The sequence below is a fragment of the Nuphar pumila genome, chromosome 4 (assembly GCF_984573655.1).
Source record: "Nuphar pumila chromosome 4, dmNupPumi1.hap1.1, whole genome shotgun sequence".
NCBI lineage: Eukaryota > Viridiplantae > Streptophyta > Magnoliopsida > Nymphaeales > Nymphaeaceae > Nuphar > Nuphar pumila.
Window position 1 is genome coordinate 61,308,313 of NC_143252.1, and position 19,261 is coordinate 61,327,573.

Sequence of the window (19,261 nt, forward strand, 5' to 3'; positions counted from 1 at the left end):
AGAAAATCAAAATGTTACCTAAAATGCTGATTCTAAAGGGGATTTCAGATATCAAACTTCCATAAAAATTTTCCAAATTTTATGTGGTGACATAGGGCAGTAAGGCAAGAATTGTTTCCTTTTATACTTTCTGGTTTTGACCTATGGTCGGAGCTGTGCCACTCCGGCAAGTCGGATCGGAATCCGGCGACTCTAGGATTTGGGGAAACAGGCAGGTTTTGGGAGAAAATATGGGAAAAATATCAGAAAGATGGGAAAAAGGCTGAAATTGTGGAAAACTATTCCTGACAAACAAAGGAAAATTTGATATTTTCAAATCATTGGGATTCGGGTTACGGTTTGGAAAAGGCCACACTGTTATCAGAGACCCGAATCTCTGGAATTTCTGGATATTGAAATATGTCAGACAGAAAATAAAATTTCGGGAAAAATAATGAAACAGTTCCAAAAATCCCCAATTTTTGGGAAATGACAGAAAATATGTTAGGAATAAGTTTCGAGTTGAAAGTTTTTGCAGACGAGCTACGAATTGAACGGAATCGATGCAATAGGGTCTGTCTATACCACGACGAAGGAAAATCGAGATTTTCCTAGGGGTCTGGGAAATCCGATTTTTGACAGAGGTAAAAAATAATTGGAAAAACCTCAAAATTTCCAGATCATATAGATTTAATTATGAATCCAATGTGATTTCTGGAGGACAATCCGGATCTCCCACAAGGGTGGTGGCAGACATTCTTGTCTGCTAAAGCACGAACTGGAGATTCTGGAAATAGGAAATTCCAGTTTTGGGTTTGATTTATTTGAGAGGGTTTCGAAACCCAAATTGCATCAATTTTTTGGCTAGAAAGCAAAAACATACAACTAAAGTTATCACAATTTTCTTTTGGATTTTTGAACAAAAATATATGCATAAAATAATGACTGGACTTCATATATAAACTAAAGCCTATGGATCTCTAGGTAGAAGCTAATAATTTTTTTTCTATAAAATAATAAAACTAATTAAATCCAACACATAAAATATGTGATTTATATGAAAATGATGTTTAAAATAGAGAAAGAAAAGAAAAGAAATCAGGGAGATACAAGATCGATTGATGTTGGCTACTGGTGAGTGGGATTCGATCCATGGATCAGACGGATCACCTCATCCCTCTAGCTTCAATATGTAAGGCCTATGCATAAACAAAAAAAGAAAATAATAAAAAAAACAATCAAAACATAGACCTTATTAAAACTGCAGACCTTATTAACATTGCAGACAGACATTCCTTCATATATAACGCATATCAGTCCTTTTATAAAGATGTTTTTTTTGTCTTTTAGGATTTCAAACGTAAAATCATTTAAACCCTCAACATGAATAGTCTATCACCCATGCAACCATGGTCTGTTCTCATAGACTCAGCCAAAGCAACTTACCATGTGAACAAATCACTTTCAGATCTTGGATTCACCCTTTTTTTTTGTGAGCCACACCTCAAACGTTCCAGCTTGTGAACAAATCACTTTCAGATCTGGGATTCGCCCTTTTCTTGGTGAGCCACACTTCAAATGTTCCAGCTGCAACACTTTTCACGATCAATAGAGTTTCACACTGTTGGGAAGGTGTAAAGGGGTTCCACGAGAGAGAGAGAGAGAGAGAGAGAGAGAGAGAGAGAGAGAGAGAGAGAGAGAAGGATCGATGGGCAGCCGTGAATGAGGATTCAAACTGGCATCAATTCCTTTTTTGTTTTTAATTGGTAACTTAGGAAAGATGATATCTTTCCCTAAGTTACCATTAATTAATGAAGGAATGCTGTGTAATGTTCAAGGCTACAGCCGTATGGCTTTGGAGGAAAAGGGGAGTAAGGAAGAAAGGGGAAAGAAGGAAGGGAAGGAAAAGGAAAGAAGAGGGGAAAAAGGAAAAGGAAAGAGGAAGAAGGAGGGGCCGAAAAAGGATGTACGTGAGTGGAAGGAGAGGAAAGAAAGAAAGAAAGAAAAAGGAAGAAGAAAGAAAAAAAAAGAAAGAAGGAAAGAAAAAAATGAAAAAAAGGGAAATAGAGAAAAAAAGAAAGGAAGTGGGCTGGAAGGTGAGCTAGGGTGGTCGACCTCCTTGTGGGTCCCACCTTAGGAAGAATAAAATAGTTAAATAAAATAAGAAATAAAATAAAACAAACAAAAAAATAAAGAAAAAGTTAATTTTTTTTCTTTTTTTATACATTAAAACAAGAAAATGCAAATGGATGGGCCATCTCAGAGTGGGTCCAAATTCCACTTTTGAAATTCATTTTGACTATTAAAGGGGTAAAATAGTCTTTTCAGAAAATTTCCAGACGAAACGAGCTATTTTTGGCAGTTTTTGAAACGAGCTCAGTTTTTTAAGTTCAATACCCCGTTGCGAAGCAAATCCAGTGTAGAATTTGAAAATTTAATTTTGAAAGAAATCTAGATTGTTTTTCTCGAGAAAATATTTCTAAATTTAGACTCTCGGGGGTAAAAATGTTAATTTTGGAAACCCAGAGTTTGAAATTGATTTATGAAAACTTTTAAAACTCAATCTGGATTGAAATTTATAAAACTGGAGTTCTGGACTTCGAAAATGGAATGAAATGTGATGAAATGCTGAGAAATGATATGAAATGATGAGAAATGACATGCGAAATGCTAACCCTGAATGAAGAATTTTGGAAATTAGACCCCGATTGGCAGCTGTACCAGTTTAAAAAGCATTAAAATTGATAAAATTTATAAAATGGTTAAAGAAATGGTTTTTGGGACTCTACTGGGTTAGAGTGACACTGAAAATTGGGGTTCGAGCTGGATTGAACTGAGATGAGCTAGATTATGCTGGATTCTTGAGTTTCAAAACTCAAATGAACTGACCAGACACTGACTCAACTGACCTTTTCGACTAAATTTTCAAGAAAAACTGCCATTTTTAAAGAAATGGTACGGAATGGTCACTGGAGCGAAGTGATTTACGAACCTGAGCTGGCTTTGAGCTAAAACAAAGGTCAGTAATACTGACATGAACTAAAATTGAGGCTCAAACATTAGCTTAACTGACTGAACTCAGCTCAATTTCAGCTGAAAGAGCTGAAATGGACTAAAATGGGCTCCTAGACACTTGGAGATGGTTTTGAACTGAAACTGGAACACTTGAACTTCTGGTGAGCTCAAGTTAGACTTTAGGGAATATGACTGACTATGAATGACTGACTCAGAGGCAATTGGCTTGGATTTGAGTGAGAAATGAGCTCATTTCTGAAGAAATGATCCCATTTTGGCAGGAATGGTCAGAAATGGAAATGGTCTGTTCAGTGTGAGCTCAGATGAGCTTGAAATGACTGATATTCTAAATGTTCTGAACTAACCAGTGAGCTTTGTTGACTCTGACTGACTGGGGTCCGGGATGACCTAGGGGTAAAATGGTAATTTTCTTAGTCAAAATGGGTAAGGTGGTGATTTTCTGAAACTGACTCGGGGTTTGACTCCCATACTGACCCAACAGGGTTGGCACTGCACGAGGAGGGTTTTTTGAGAATGGATGATGAAAATTTGGGGTGTTTACAAATGCCCCTCTTTGCTACTAAGCCGGCTTGAAGACGAGCTTAGTGGTAAAGAAAAACACACCAAATTTGGCTATAAATTGCCCCAGTTAGAAGGATCTGACTGGATATGAAAATATTAGCCTTGATGAAAATGCTAGATATGAAATGGAGAATAAAGACGAAAGAATTTACCTCAAAAGAAGTGAGATTCAGGTTTTGCCCTTAACATGGATGGGACGTGAAATACCTCGTGTAGAAATGAAGCTCAGGTTTGACCCTTAACCTTACTGGGAAATGAATTACCTCATCAGAATGAGGCTCAAGTTTAACCCTTAACCTAACCGAGAAGTGGAAATGGTAAGTTGGATGGTGAATAAGACAAATTTTTTTTTGAAGAAGAATAAGGTGACTCTTTCGACAACGCGAAAGATGAATTCTTTCGACAACGCGAAAGATGACAAAGGCGATCCAAAGGAACAAGGCGATTCTTTCAACAACGCGAAAGATGACAAGGTGGTCCAAAGGAGCAAGGCGATTCTTTTGGCAATGCAAAAGATTAATTTTTTCGACAACAACGACGATCCAAAGGAACAAGGCGATTCTTTCAACAACGCGAAAGATGACAAGGCGATCCGAAGGAACAAGGCGATTCTTTTGACAACACAAAAGATGGATTCTTTCGACAACGCGAAAGATAACAAAGGCAATCCAAAGGAACAAGGCGATTCTTTCAAAAACACGAAAGATGACAAGGCGATCCAAAGGAGCAAGGCGATTCTTTTGACGACGCAAAAGATGGATTCTTTCGACAACGCGAAAGATAACAAAGGCGATCCAAAGGAACAAGGCAATTCTTTCAACAACGAGAAAGACGACAAGGCTATTCGAAGGAGGAAGGTGATTCTTTTGACAACGCAAAAGATGAATTCTTTCAACAACGCGAAAGATAGCAAATGCGATCCAAAGGAACAAGGCGATTCTTTCAACAACGCGAAAGATGACAAGGCGATCCAAAAGAGCAAGGCGATTCTTTTGAAAACGCAAAAGATGAATTCTTTCGACAATGCGAAAGATAGCAAAGGCGATCCAAAGGAACAAGGCGATTCTTTCAACAACGTGAAAGATGACAAGGCGATCCAAAGGAGCAAGGCGATTCTTTTGACAACGCACAAGATGGATTCTTTCAACAACACGAAAGATAACAAAGGCGATCTAAAGGAACAAGGCGATTCTTTCAACAACGCGAAAGATGATAAGGCGATCCAAAGGAGCAAGGCGATTCTTTTGATGATGCAACAGATGGATTCTTTCAACAACGCGAAAGATAACAAAGGCAATCCAAAGGAACAAGGCGATTTTTTCAACAACGCGAAAGATGACAAGAAGATTCGAAGGAGTAAGTCGATTCTTTTGACAACGCAAAAGATGAATTCTTTCGACAATGCGAAAGATAGTAAAGGCGATCCAAAGGAACACAACGATTCTTTCAACAACGCGAAAGATGACAAGGCGATCCAAAGGAGCAAGACGATTCTTTTGACAATGCAAAAGATGAATTCTTTCGAGAACGCGAAAGATAGCAAAGGCGATCCAAAGGAACAAGGCGATTCTTTCAACAACGCGAAAGATGACAAGGCGATCCAAAGGAGCAAGGTCATTCTTTTGACAACGCAAAAGATGGATTTTTTCAACAATGCGAAAGATAACAAAGGCGATCCAAAGGAACAAGGCGATTCTTTCAACAACGGGAAAGATGACAAGGCAATCCAAAGGAGTAAGGCGATTCTTTTGACAACGCAAAAGATGGATTCTTTTGACAACGCAAAAGATGGATTCTTTCGACAACGCGAAAGATGGAAAAGGCTATCATTTCAGAGAAAAGGCTAATCTTTCAGTGCGAAAGATAATAAAGGTTACTCTCTCAAGGAGGTAAAAGGTGATACCAGGATGTGTCAAGATGTACATTGAGCTCTTCACTTTATGTCAAGATAGTAAAAAAAAATTGCCAAAATGTTAAAAATTGTTTGTTGATTCAAAATGCTTGAAATTGATGTATATTTGTATGAAAATCTTTCCTCTTTTCTACCTGAAGTATTACCTTCAATTGGGCTAACTCTGTAGAATCAAGATTCAAATTCAATTGCTTGCGATTGGCTTTCTTTCAAGGAAGCTATCAATTTCCTTGATATGAATAGAAAAGAAGATATTCTTGATATTGTGAAAGCAATTGGTGAAAGAATATTGATAATAGAATTTCACAAAATTTAAAGAAGATTCTTGGCATATTTGGCAGTCTGATATCCTGGGATTCTTTTCTCATGATGATCTTTCTGCCCACTTTTTTTTTTGGCAGAATTGAAGCTCTCTTGGGTTTTTGGGGATTACATCATCCTTCATTTTGGAGATGTCTTGACTTCTCTCTCTCTCTCTCTTTTTTTTGGAAATGTACGTCACAAACTCCATCTCAGAGATGTTTCGATCCTTCTTTTCTCTCAGGGATTATTTTGACGGTTATTGGTTCTTTGGTTGGAAATCTTTTGATGGTAGCAGAAATTACATATCCTTTAGGGTTTGTCGGGAGGCTCATCGCAGTCGCCTTCATCTTGACGGTGCTCTAAACTTTCCCTGGAAGGATCCACCACAAACTCCTTCATCTTGGAGATGATCCAAATCTTCTTTGGCCCCGGGAATCTAACTTGCATAATTTGTCTTTATCTTGACGACAATTGAGAGATCCCTTTTGCAGATATTTAATTGCAGCTTAAACGATTGAGGAGATATGGAAATTGAATGGATTTTTCTATGTCTCCCAGGATATTTCGACTACTTTATTTTCCAAGAATGATCTTTAAAATGTGCCATTGAGTACAATCAATACCGATCACTTATGGCTTTGCAACAACATTGAATTTCCTTTGCTGGCCATATCGAGGATTTATTCTTCATCCTTTTGGTTGGCCAATAGAAAGATTTTGAATTTTGAATTTTTTTTCGCGAAAGCCTTGCTCTTTCGGAAGTAATACTGAAGGTATTCTAAGGTAATTCTTTTTGTGCAATAAAGATTTTTGAAATCAACAAACATTTAATGACAAATTGGCAAAATTTTCTTGAAATCCTTGGTGAAAGAAATTGCTTGAGGTTTAATTGACACATCCCTGACTAAATTGAGTCCTGAATAGACTCAGTAAAAGATCAACTCAAAAGTTGGGTTTTGTTTTGACTAACCAGCTCGAAAGCAGGATTTGTTGATCGACCAGCTCGACAACAGGATTTTGATTGAAAGATTGAATTTGATTGACATTGATGAAGTTGTAACACGAAAGCTTAGAAAGTGATAGATATTGATAAAGTTGTAACCCGAAGGCAGGAAAATGACTGAGGTTGGTAAAATTGTAACCCGAAGGCTTGAATTTGGAAATTGATCGACCCGAAGGTCGAAATTAGAAATTAGTTTACTGGGAACAACATGGGTTCAATTGAGAATGACATTGGTTCTCTTGGAACAACATTGGTTCAATTAAGAACGACTTGGGTTCAATAGGGATTCAGCCTAAGAACTATCAATTTCATAGGAATTTAACCTAAGGATCACATCGGTTCAGCAGGGGTTCGACCTACGAACTATCAATTCCATAGGGATTTAACCTAAGGATCATAGTTTAAGAAGGAAGGATTCAACTTGTGAGTTTTGAATGGACCAAGTGCTAAACTGGGTTTTGAGGGAAGATTCGAATCGAAATTCAAATCTTCAAGGAAAAACTAAATGAATTGGGTTTTGAAAGAAAATTTGAGTCGGAACTTGGATCTTCTAGACCAATTACTAAATTGTAGAAAAGTTTGAGTAGGAGTTCAAACCTTCAAAGAAAAACCAAGCGAATTGGATTTGGAAGAAAATTCGAGTCAGAACTCTAATTTTTTAGACCGATTCTAGGCATTTGAATTGGATTTGGAAGAAAATTTGAGTTGGAACTCTAATCTTCTAGACCAATTCTAGGACATTTGAATTGGATTTGGAAGAAAATTTGAGTCGGAACTCTATGTTTCTAGACCAATTCTAGGACATTTGAATTGGATTTGGAAGAAAATTTGAGTCGAAACTCTAATCTTCTAGATCAATTCTAGGACATTTGAATTAGTTTTGGAAGAAAATTCGAGTCAGAACTCTAATTTTCTAGACCAATTCTAGAACATTTGAATTGGATTTGAAAGAAACTTTGAGTCGGAACTCTAATTGTCTAGACCAATTCTAAGACATTTGAATTGGATTTGGAAGAAAATTTGAGTCAAAACTCTAATCTTCTAGACCAATTCTAGGACATTTGAATTGAATTTGAAAGAAAATTCGAGTCAGAACTCTAATTTTCTAGACCAATTCTAGGACATTTGAATTGGATTTGGAAGAAAATTTGAGTCAAAACTCTAATTTTCTAGACCAATTCAGAAGGGAAAGAAATTCGAGTTGAAACTTGAATCCCGGAGGAAAGAAAATTCGTGTCGGAACTCGAATCCCGCAAGAAGACTAGACCAGCATGGATTAGGTTTGAAAACATTAACCAGTAAAACCAGATTTAGAAAGTTTGACCAATAAAAATTGGATTTTGAAAGTCTGACCAATAACAATTGGATTTTGAAAGATGTACCAGTGTGAATGCCGGATTTTGGAAATGAACCAGTATAAGTACTGGATTTTGAAAATGGATCAGTACAAATACTATTTTTGGAAGAATTACCAGCACGAACACTAGATTTTGAAGATTTACCAGCATGAACACTGAATTTAGAAAAGTTTACCAGCACGAACACTGGATTTTGAAAATCTTACCAGCATGAACACTGAATTTTAAAAATTTACCAGCACGAACACTGGATTTAGAAAATTTTACCAGCACGAACACTGGTTTTTGAAAATCTTACCAGCACGAACACTAGATTTTTGAAAATTTACCCAACTGATTTTGATGAGAGATTTTCAGTTTTCATCCTCACGATGACTTAGACAACTGTCAGGGTCTCAGGATTTATCCCTTATCCTGAATGGGTAATTCAGGTTTATCCCTTAACCTAAAGGGGAAATGAATTTGATGCAAATGAATGTAAATGAATTCAAATGAATGCGAATAAATGCAAAAATGATGTGAATGAATGCACATGCATGCAAAATGAGAGATTTGTTTGATCCTGCCTGCATATAAGATGTTTTGAAGACAATTTTCAAAATAATTCCCCAGTGTAATAGGGGAAAAAGATTTTGGATAAAAGAAAGATAACTGATGTTCGAAGAATGCATCTCTAAAGGTAACAAAGCAACTGACTTTTGATTGATTCAGGAGAGACTCTAAAAATATCACTTCTTGCAGAAGGACATGGTGCAGAGAAGGAGAACAAGCTTATGGGGAAAATTGATAATTTTATTGATACATTGAAGGAAAATGACAAATCAAGGAAAAATAGATAGGATTACATCATCCTTTGAAGGCAAAATGAGAAATGGAAAAATACTAGCATTGTCGACTTTTTGAGTAATTGAGGAAAGATGGCTAGTCCTTCTTTTCATCTTCAATGAGAATATTCTTATCAATGCAATCTTGAACGATGTTCTTGAAGATGAAACAATGGTCAGTATCGTGTCCTACTGCCCGATGGAATTTGCAGAACTGGTCCATGAACCTTCCCATGATCGTGGGAGGATCTGTGGCTCTTGGGAGCTTTACCATTTCTTTGGTCAACATATATTCGAGGATTTCATCGAGAGGTTGCTCAAGAGGAGTAAACTGACGATTGTCACCCCAACCATCCCGTTTTATCTTTTCTTTCTGCTAACTCAATTTTTCATTCTTCTTTGAAGACTTTTCTTTCTGACCTGGATGATTTCTCTTGATATTTTTATAGTTGTTGCGGCCGACATTGGCAGAAAATGTGAAATTTTCCTTCTTCTTCAAATCTTGATTATTCTTAACGAGGGTGATGCCATCATAGACCCGTTCTCTATTCCCATCTTGAGCCACTCGGCCCGTTCAGTAAGCTCAATGAAAGATTTGGAAGGCGAGGTGGAGATAAGACTTCTTAAAGGTTGTGAGAAATTGTTCAGAATAATCTGGAGTGCGTGCTCCTCTAAGATGGGATTTCTCATTTTATTGCAAGTGCCCCTCCATCTGCGGATGAAGTTTCTGGCTTTCTCATTATCTCTTTGCTTTGTATTATAGAGATGGTTTAGCATTGGCGACGCTTCAGTGTTGAAAAGGAATCGTTCAATGAACAGATTGACCACTTTATCAAATTCCTTCAATTCGATGGGATTGATATGCTCTGAGTACCACTTGGCGGCGGTGCCCTCCAGACTATGAGGAAAACATCTGAACAAAGCATGATTGTCTCTCTTGAATCGATTACACTCCACAAAGAACATAGCCAGGTGAGCCTTGGGATCGCCAGTCCCATCAAATTTGACAAATTTATGGGGGAGATCTTCTAGGCTATCATCCCCATCTAAACCATCATTGAAATCTTATCTTGTGAAAATCCTTTTACCCTTATCGCGGGCTTGTAGATCCTTAACCATTTTGACCACATCTCTGAGTTGTGACTGGTCAGAGTTATTAGCAGACTGATCTTTTAGCTTATTGGCTGACCCTTGCCCCTGTGTCATCTTCTGAAAAGCTTGCTGAGCCTCACACTCTTCATCGATGCCACCTCCTGATTCTGCTTCATCAGATGTATCCTCATGTTGGATACACTTCTTGGATATCTTCAGTTGTTTCTTCAATGTTCGGCCCTTGATCTTTTTCTTGGTAGGAATCTTGTCACAACTGGCCCCTGTTTTCTCTGCCATCATCTTATTCATCATCTTTTAAAACATGGCATACATCTGAGGATCAACATCATCATTGGCTTGTTGACTTTGGTTCCGAGCAGATCGTGGAGAGTCCATCTCTTGCTAACTACTACTGTTAGGGTGCTGAAGTGACACTGTTTTCTTCTTGGATTTGGTCTGAACCATTCCACGATGCCGAAACTCTCTGTAAGACGAATGGGATGATTAGAATGAAATAAATTCTTGAAGGCAATAACTTGGAGAATAGAATCAAAATAATGGATGAAGATCTTGAAATTGGGTTGACAATTTAAAGGATATCCTTTTCCCAGGGATGGGATTATTGCTGGGATTGTGCCAATTGCATTGTTATGAGAGGAAATAGACAACCGAGATATGCCTTATTACCTAGGCGAGGTCGTCAACCATGAAGAAAAAGACATTTTTGAAGGAATATAACAAAGTAATGCATAATTGGTAATGAGCTTCCCTGTGAACTTGGTAGATTATCTGAGAAGGAAGGCAGGAAGAATTTTTTTTCAGGGAAAAGCATTCATCATATTGCATGAGAATTCAGAAAATAACATTATGAAGAAAATGACCTCCAAATATAAGGAAAACTGATGATTTTATTGATGTCTGGGAGGAAGAATGACAAATTTAAAGAAAGCACCTGGAGACTACATTTATTCAGAGAAGCAAAAAGCAGAAATGATGGAAATGAGAAAGCATTGGCATTTGTCATCTTCATGAATGATCAGAGAAAGGCTCGGTCAAAACGACCGACTGGTCTTTATCTTTAACAGGGAGATTCTTGTCAACACAGTCTTGAACGATATTTTTGAAGACAAAGCATCACTCAATATCATGCCCCGTAGCTCGATGAAATTTGCAGAAGCGATCTTTCCATTTCCCTAAGGCGACCGGAGGATTATAAATTCTTAGAAGCTTAACCATTTCTTTGCTCAGCATGTATTCAAGGATCTTTTCGAGGGGCTGATCTAGAGGAGTGAGCTTGCGGTCATGCTCCCAACCTTCATGCTTTGGTTTCTTTTGACTGCTTGTTTTCTACTGAGAGCAGGATTGAAGGGGTTTGGCTAGGATGGTCGGCTAGTCCACCATTTTGCTTTCCCCCAGAATATTCTTATCAACATGATCCTGAACGATATTCTTGAGGACAAAATAAAATTTTTTATTGTGTCCTATTGCACGATGAAACTTGCAAAATTGCTCTTTGAATCTGCCCATGATTGACGGGGGATCAACGACTTTTGGTAAATGAACCATGCCTTTTGCAAGCAAATTTTCTAAAATAGTCTCGAGCTTCTGATCCAGAGGGGTGAACTTTCGATCAACGCTCCGATCTTTGTGTTTTGGTTTTTCTTTCTCTTTCCCTTTATGTTGGGGACTGAACTGGAGAGGTTGATTATTCTGCTTGTCTATTTTATCCTTTTGACCTGCGTGGTCCTTTCTGCCTGTATTTGGGTTTCCTGATTTGACAGTATGATTTTTCCTGCCACCTCTTTTGCTTTTGCCATTTTTGTTGCCCTCGATGTTCACAGAGAATGTGACTGGTGTTATCTCGTTGACTGGCTCCTTTTTTTATGCTTGACTCGGGTAGCTCCAATAGCATCTTTGTCATCATTTTTTGAAACATCCTGTACATGACTGGATCAATCTCATCTTCACTTGTCTTGTCCTGCTTCTTGACTGACCTCAAAGAACTCATCTCTTCGACACTGCTTGGTGTTGTTCTCTTTCACGACCTTGTTTGAACCATGGTGAAAAATGCTAATGCTTTCTGCAGAATAAAGGAATGGTTTAGATTGAAGAATTTTTGAAAGAAATTGAGATGATGCAAGAGATATCTAAGGACTTGGAAAGAGACGAAAATCTGGCAGACCTGGAGAAAAGAAGTTTGACAAGATTTGAACATTTGAAAAATTGCAGGCAAGATCAAAATAAGGTTAGAAATTCAAAGTCCAGAGGAAAGGTAGGAAATGGAAAATCGCCTGGACTTTTGAGGAAAAATATGAGGTTTTGAAAATTGTCCAGGGTTTTGATAAAATTGTTAAAAAAAATAGATGAAATTTGGAAAATGATGTAAAAGGGAAATAAAAGGGAAATGAGAAAATAAAAGAAGAATGCATTCAATCACATCCTTCACAAACAATTATGCACATACAACATTTCCTAAGAAGCTGACTCTAAATGCATCAGTTTTAAAAGAGCTTTAGGACCCTAATCATGACTCTAGGCTCAGATCAACTGTGTCCAATCATGCTATGCCGATATATTCGAGCCGAGACTCGATGTACGTGGCATAAAAGTTCATCTCCGGTTCTAGGCTTGTGTTTTTCCAACATCCTTGAGCGCCTGCCGATATACGTTGGACTATGGCCCTTGGTACGTGGCAGGGGGGCGTTAGCCCAAATAAGTGGCCCCGTTGTGAGGCTCTGTCCCAAACTATGGTTCTGGAAGAGAGCCCAACAATGTGAAGACCGGGTAGACATAGGTGGGGTGGTTTTTGAAAAATGATCACATGTAGACAAACATAGGGCTCTAAGTCCTAAAGAGATAGAATTTTGAAATATTTGAAGAAACAAACATTGTTTTCATACAAATCCTAGATTGAGAAGTGTTGTATTTCAGACCTAGGTCTAAGTGAGCATGCATAATTCTCCTCAATATGGTCCTACCAAACCATGCCTAGTCTACATGCAATCCATGTCAGCTGGGTTCATCACGTCTAGGCTCCTAGGTTCACATGATATTAGAAATTAAAAGCTGACAGTTTATAGAGCACGATTTTGATAATTGAGCTAAGTCAAAACACATAATAGATCAGGCGAAGACAGGTCCCATCTCGGTCGCCAAACCTGTTATCATCGCAAAATTTTCCCCCTCCCTTGCGAGAGAGAAACGAATTTCGTGAGTGAAACTCGACCAAAGTTTTGAAAATTGTTTTGAAAATTAACTTACCTTCGTTTTGAAAATTTGCGGAAAAATTTTGTGGAACGGGATCTGCCTGTCGGTATGAGGTTCAACTGTTCCTGACGCCTTTACCAGGGGTAATTGAACCAAGGATCAATTATGTGCTTTAACTTGACTCAAATATCTAAATTATGCTCTATTTTAACTAAAATGCACAAAGAATCAGGCTTGTGCTATGAAATTCTAAAAAGATACAAGTTTGAGAAAATATGATGTTTGCCTTGAAAAATTGAAATATGCTGAAAAAATGATTGGAAAAGTGCTTGAAATTAGAATTCCTGGGAAAATCATTGAATTTCATTGGAAATCAGAAAATGGATTAGAAAATGAATTCTCAGGAAAACTTGAATCTTGGGAAAATCGATTTTTGAGATTTAGAATTTGCTTTTCTAAGAAAATGGATTTGAGAATTCTGAGAAAATCAAGAAATTCATTGAAAAATGACTTTTGAAATAGAAAATGGATTCTCAAGAAAATGGGAAATCTGAGAAAATCAATTTTGAGATTGAAAACTTGGAATTGAGAATATAGAAATCTTGAGAAATCTTGATTCTGAACATGGGAAATACTTTGAAATCTCATTTAAAAATTTAAAATTTTGAGAAAATCCAATCCCGAGAAAGACTTGGTAAATCCTTGAGAAAATTGATTTTCTTGAAATTGGAATTGAAAATGAGTTTGAAAATAATGCAATTTGAATGATATGAATGAATGGATATGAATTTGAAAGAAAATTTCAATTGAGGAATTGGAAAATCCTTATTAAAACTTTGGGAAATGCAGTGCATTTTTGAAGTTAGCCTAATAGTGTAGGCTGAATGTGGCTAATATGAAGATCATAAATCTAGGTTTCATTCGTATTCTGACTATGGCAAAAAATAAAAATTCCACCAAGTTTATAAACTCCATAAGAGCTTGTGCACATGCCATTCGTGTTGACCATAGTGAATTTGAAATAAATGTGCATGAATCATACATCAAATATTGAAATTTGCAGAAATTAAACTATATGCAATCCAGTCCTATTCTAAGCAGAAATGTAACTCTTATTCCAAATATTACATTGCTTTTTACATTGAATTGAATAAATAAAGAAATAAAACAACTAAGCCTTCTTCTTGAATATTCCTGCAAAACTGGAAAACAAGATTATCACAAAAATGTAGTTTTTTCTGAATTTATCCAAAAATATGAGAAATTATCGGATATTATTCATATACAAACCCAAATTCATACCCCCTTTGATATAAACATAGTAAATAACAAATAAATTTCGAAAATAAACTTGAAAATTTGAATTTGGGGTGAAAATGACCAAACTACCCCTGATGACCTTGAAATCAGGGTTTTTTTAAAGAATTTTTGTAAATTTTGGAAATTTGAAAATCAAATGAAATAAATCAAATACAATATGATAAAATATGATGATATGCATGAAAATTTATGAAATTAGAAATTGAAATTTCGAAATTTAGGTCAAAATGACCAAAATACCCCTGATAACAAGACTATGGCCTTGAAACCAGGGTTTTCTGAAATAAATTTTGCAAAAATGGAAAATGTGAAATGAAAATGACATTGAAATTAACCCTAATATGATTCTACATGCTCATGTACATGATAAAAAACCCTAAAATGGCAAAAATATCAAATTTAACCTGATTTTCGCTTCTGAATTTAAAGATAAACTAACATATGACTCAAATGAACTTGAAATTAAGCCAAATTTGGCATAGACATCTAAATTAACCCTAGAAAAAGAATGAAGCTCGAAAATATAAATTTTTTATATTTTCGTAATATGGAAAAATAGCTAAAATCCTAAGAAAATCAAAATTTTACCTATAATGCTGATTCTAAGGGGGATTTCAGATATCAAACTTTCATAAAAATTTTCCAATTTTTATGGGGTGACATAGGACAATAAGGAAAGGATTTTTGCCTTTTACACTTTCTGGTTTTGATCTATGGTCGGAGCTGTGCCACTTCGGCAAGTCGGATCGGAATCCGGCGACTCTAGGATTTTGGGGAAACAGACAGGTTTTGGGAGAAAATATGGGAAAAATAGCAGAGAGATGGGAAAAAGGCTGAAATTGTGAGAAAATGTCCCTGACAGACACAGAAAAATTTGATATTTTCAAATCATTGGGATTCGGGTTACGGTTTGGAAAACGGCACACTGTTATCAGAGACACAAATCTCTGGAATTTCTGGATATTGAAATCTGTCAGACAGAAAAGACATTTTTGGGGAAAATACTGAAACAGTTCCAAAAATCTCCAAATTTTGAGAAATGATAGGAAAATATGTTATGAACAACTTTAGAGTTGAAAGTTATTGCAGACATGCTACGGATTGAACGGACTCGATGCATTAGGGTCTGTCTATACCCTGACGAAGGAAAATCGAGATTTTCCCAGAGGTCTAGGAAATAAGATTTTTGACAGAAGCCAAAACTAATTGGAAAAACCTCAAAATTTTCATATCATTAGTAGATTCAATTATAAATCCACTGTGATTTTTGAAGGACAATCTGGATCTCCCACAAGGGTGGTGTCAGAGGTTCTTGTCTGCTAAAGCATGAACTGGAAGTTCTGGAAATACGAAATCTCAGTTTGGGATTTGATTTATTTAAGAGAGTTCCGAAACCCAAATTGCATCAAATTTTTGCCAAGAAAGCAAAGACATACAACTAAAGTGATTACAATTTTCTTTTGGATTTTTGAACGAAAATATATCCATAAAATGATGACTGGACTTCATATATAAACTAAAGCCTATGGATGTCTAGGTAGAAGCTAATAAATTTTTTTCTATAAAATAATAAAACTAATTAAATCCAACACATAAAATATGTGATTTATATGAAAATGATGTTTAAAATAGAGAAAGAAAAGAAAAAAAAATAGGGAGATACAAGATTGATTGATGTTGGCTACTAGTGAGTGGGATTCGATCCATGGATCGGACGGATCACCTCATCCCTCTAGCATCAATATGTAAGGCCTATGCATAAAAAAAGAAAAAAAGAAAAAGAAAATAATAAAAAAAGCAATCAAAACACAGACCTTATTAAAACTGCATACCTTATTAACATTGCAGACAGACATTCCTTCATATATAATGCATATCAGTCCTTTTATAAAGATGTTTTTTTTTTGTCTTTTAGGATTTCAAACGTAAAATCATTTAAACCCTCAACATGAATAGTCTATCACCCATGCAACCAAGGTCTGTTCTCATAGACTCAGCCAAAGCAACTTACCTTGTGAACAAATCACTTTCAGATCTTGGATTCACCCTTTTTTTTTGGTGAGCCACACCTCAAACGTTCCAGCTTGTGAACAAATCACTTTCAGATCTGGGATTCGCCCTTTTCTTGGTGAGCCACACTTCAAACGTTCCAGCTGAAACACTTTTTACGATCAATAGAGTTTCACATTGTTGGGAAGGTGTAAAGGGGTTCCACGAGAGAGAGAGAGAGAGAGAGAGAGAGAGAGAGAGAGAGAAGGAAGGATCGATGGGCAGCCGTGAATGAGGATTAAGGCTGGCGTCAATTCCCTTTTTGTTTTTAATTGGTAACTTAGGAAAGATGATATCTTTCCCTAAGTTACCATTAATTAATGAAGGAATGCTATGTAATGTTCAAGGCTACAACCGTATGGCTTTGGAGGAAAAGGGGAGTAAGGAAGAAAGGGAAAAGAAGGAGGGGAAGGAAAAGGAAAGAAGAGGGGAAGAAGGAAAAGGAAAGAGGAAGAAGGAGGGGCTGAAGAAGGATGTACGTGAGTGGAGGGAGAGGAAAGAAAGAAAGAAAGAAAGAAAGAAAAAGGAAGAAGAAAGAAAGAAAAAAAAAGAAAGAAGGAAAGAAAAAAATGAAAAAAAGGGAAATAGAGAAAAAAAGAAAGGAAGTGGGCCGGAAGGTGAGCTAGGGTGGTCGACCTCCTTGTGGGTCCCACCTTAGGAAGAATAAAATAGTTAAATAAAATAAGAAATAAAATAAAAAAAACAAAAAAATAAAGAAAAAGATAATTTTTTTTCTTTTTTTATACATTAAAAAAAGAAAATGCAAATGGATGGGCCATCTCAGAGCGGGTCCAAATTCCACTTTTGAAATTCATTTTGACGATTAAAGGGGTAAAATAGTCCTTTAAGAAAATTTCCAGACGAAACGAGCTATTTTTTGGCAGTTTTTGAAACGAGCTCAGTTTTTTAAGTTCAATACCCCGTTGCGAAGCAAATCCAGTGTAGAATTTGAAAATTTAATTTTGAAAGAAATCTAGATTGTTTTTCTCGAGAAAATATTTCCAAATTTAGACTCTCTGGGGGTAAAAATGTCAATTTTGGAAACCCAGAGTTTGAAATTGATTTATGAAAACTTTTAAAACTCAATCTAGATTGAAATTTATAAAACTGGAGTTCTGGACTTCGAAAATGGAATGAAATGTGATGAAATGTTATAAAATGTTATAAAATGCTAAGAAATTATATGAAATAATGAAAAATAACCTGCGAAATGCTAACCCTGAATGGAGAATTTTAGAAATTAGACCCCGATTGGCAGCTGTACCAGTTTAAAAAGCATTAAAATTGATAAAATTTGCAAAATGGTTGAAGAAATGGTTTTCAGGACTCTACTGGGTTAGAGTGACACTGAAAATTGGGGTTTGAGCTGGATTGAACTGAGATGAGCTAGATTATGCTGGATTCTAGAGTTTCAGAACTCAAATGAACTGACCAGACACTGATTCAATTGACCTTTCCGACTAAATTTTCAAGAAAAGCTACCATTTTTAAAGAAATGGTACGGAATGGTCACTGGAGCGAAGTGAATTACGAACCTGAGCTGGCTTTGAGCTAAAACAGAGGTCAGTAATACTGACATGAACTAAAATCAAGGCTCAAACATTAGCTCAACTGACTGAACTCAGCTCAATTTCAGCTGAAAGAGCTGAAATGGACTCCTGAACACTTGGAAGTGGTTTTGAACTGAAATTGGAGCACTTGAACTTCTGGTGAGCTCAAGTTAGACTTTGAGGAATATGACTGACTATGAATGACTGACTCAGAGGCAATTGGCTTAGATTTGAGTGAAAAATGAGCTTATTTATGAAGAAATGATCCCATTTTGGCAGGAATGGTCAGAAATGGAAATGGTTTGTTCAGTGTGAGCTCAGATGAGCTTGAAATGACTGATATTCTAAATGTTCTGAACTAACCAGTGAGCTTTCTTGACTCCGACTGACTGGGGTTCGGGATGACTAGGGGTAAAATGGTAATTTTCCTAATGAAAATGGGTAAGGTGGCGGTTTTATGAAATTGACTCGGGGTTTGACTCCCACACTGACCCAACAGGGTTGGCACTACACGAGGAGGGTTGTTTGAGAATGGATGATAAAAATTTGGGGTGTTTACACCACCTCGTAAGAGGACTGACCCCGTTTTATGGGGATGCAGGTGACGAATATGTACAGTGTTGATGCGATGACACACGATGGAGGCTTGGGGACCCACACTTAGCTGCAGATCCTGTCCCAGTTGGTTTTGGGTTTTGGTTGGGATACATTCCCTATTTTTGAGATTTTTGTACTATCACATTTTGTAACTTTTAAACTGTCAGGTTGTATACCCCCTTGATACTTTTGGTTGTACCTTTATTTACGTTGTTAGTTACTTTTGTTGTACTTACCCGTGGCCGTCCAGACTTGCGGCCTTGCCACCTTCTTTACATCTTGTTTCCACTATTTTCAGTAAAACCTTTCAAAAAAAAATCATAGAAAATATAAGGTTTTTCCAAATTCGGGGTTTGGGGTGCCACAAGGTCGATGCAACTAGGGTTGTGCGACTCATGGCAGATTAGTTGTTACAATGGGGGATATTATGGTCATGAGCTCTCTTTTCCGTTCATGGAACTTAAGGGGCT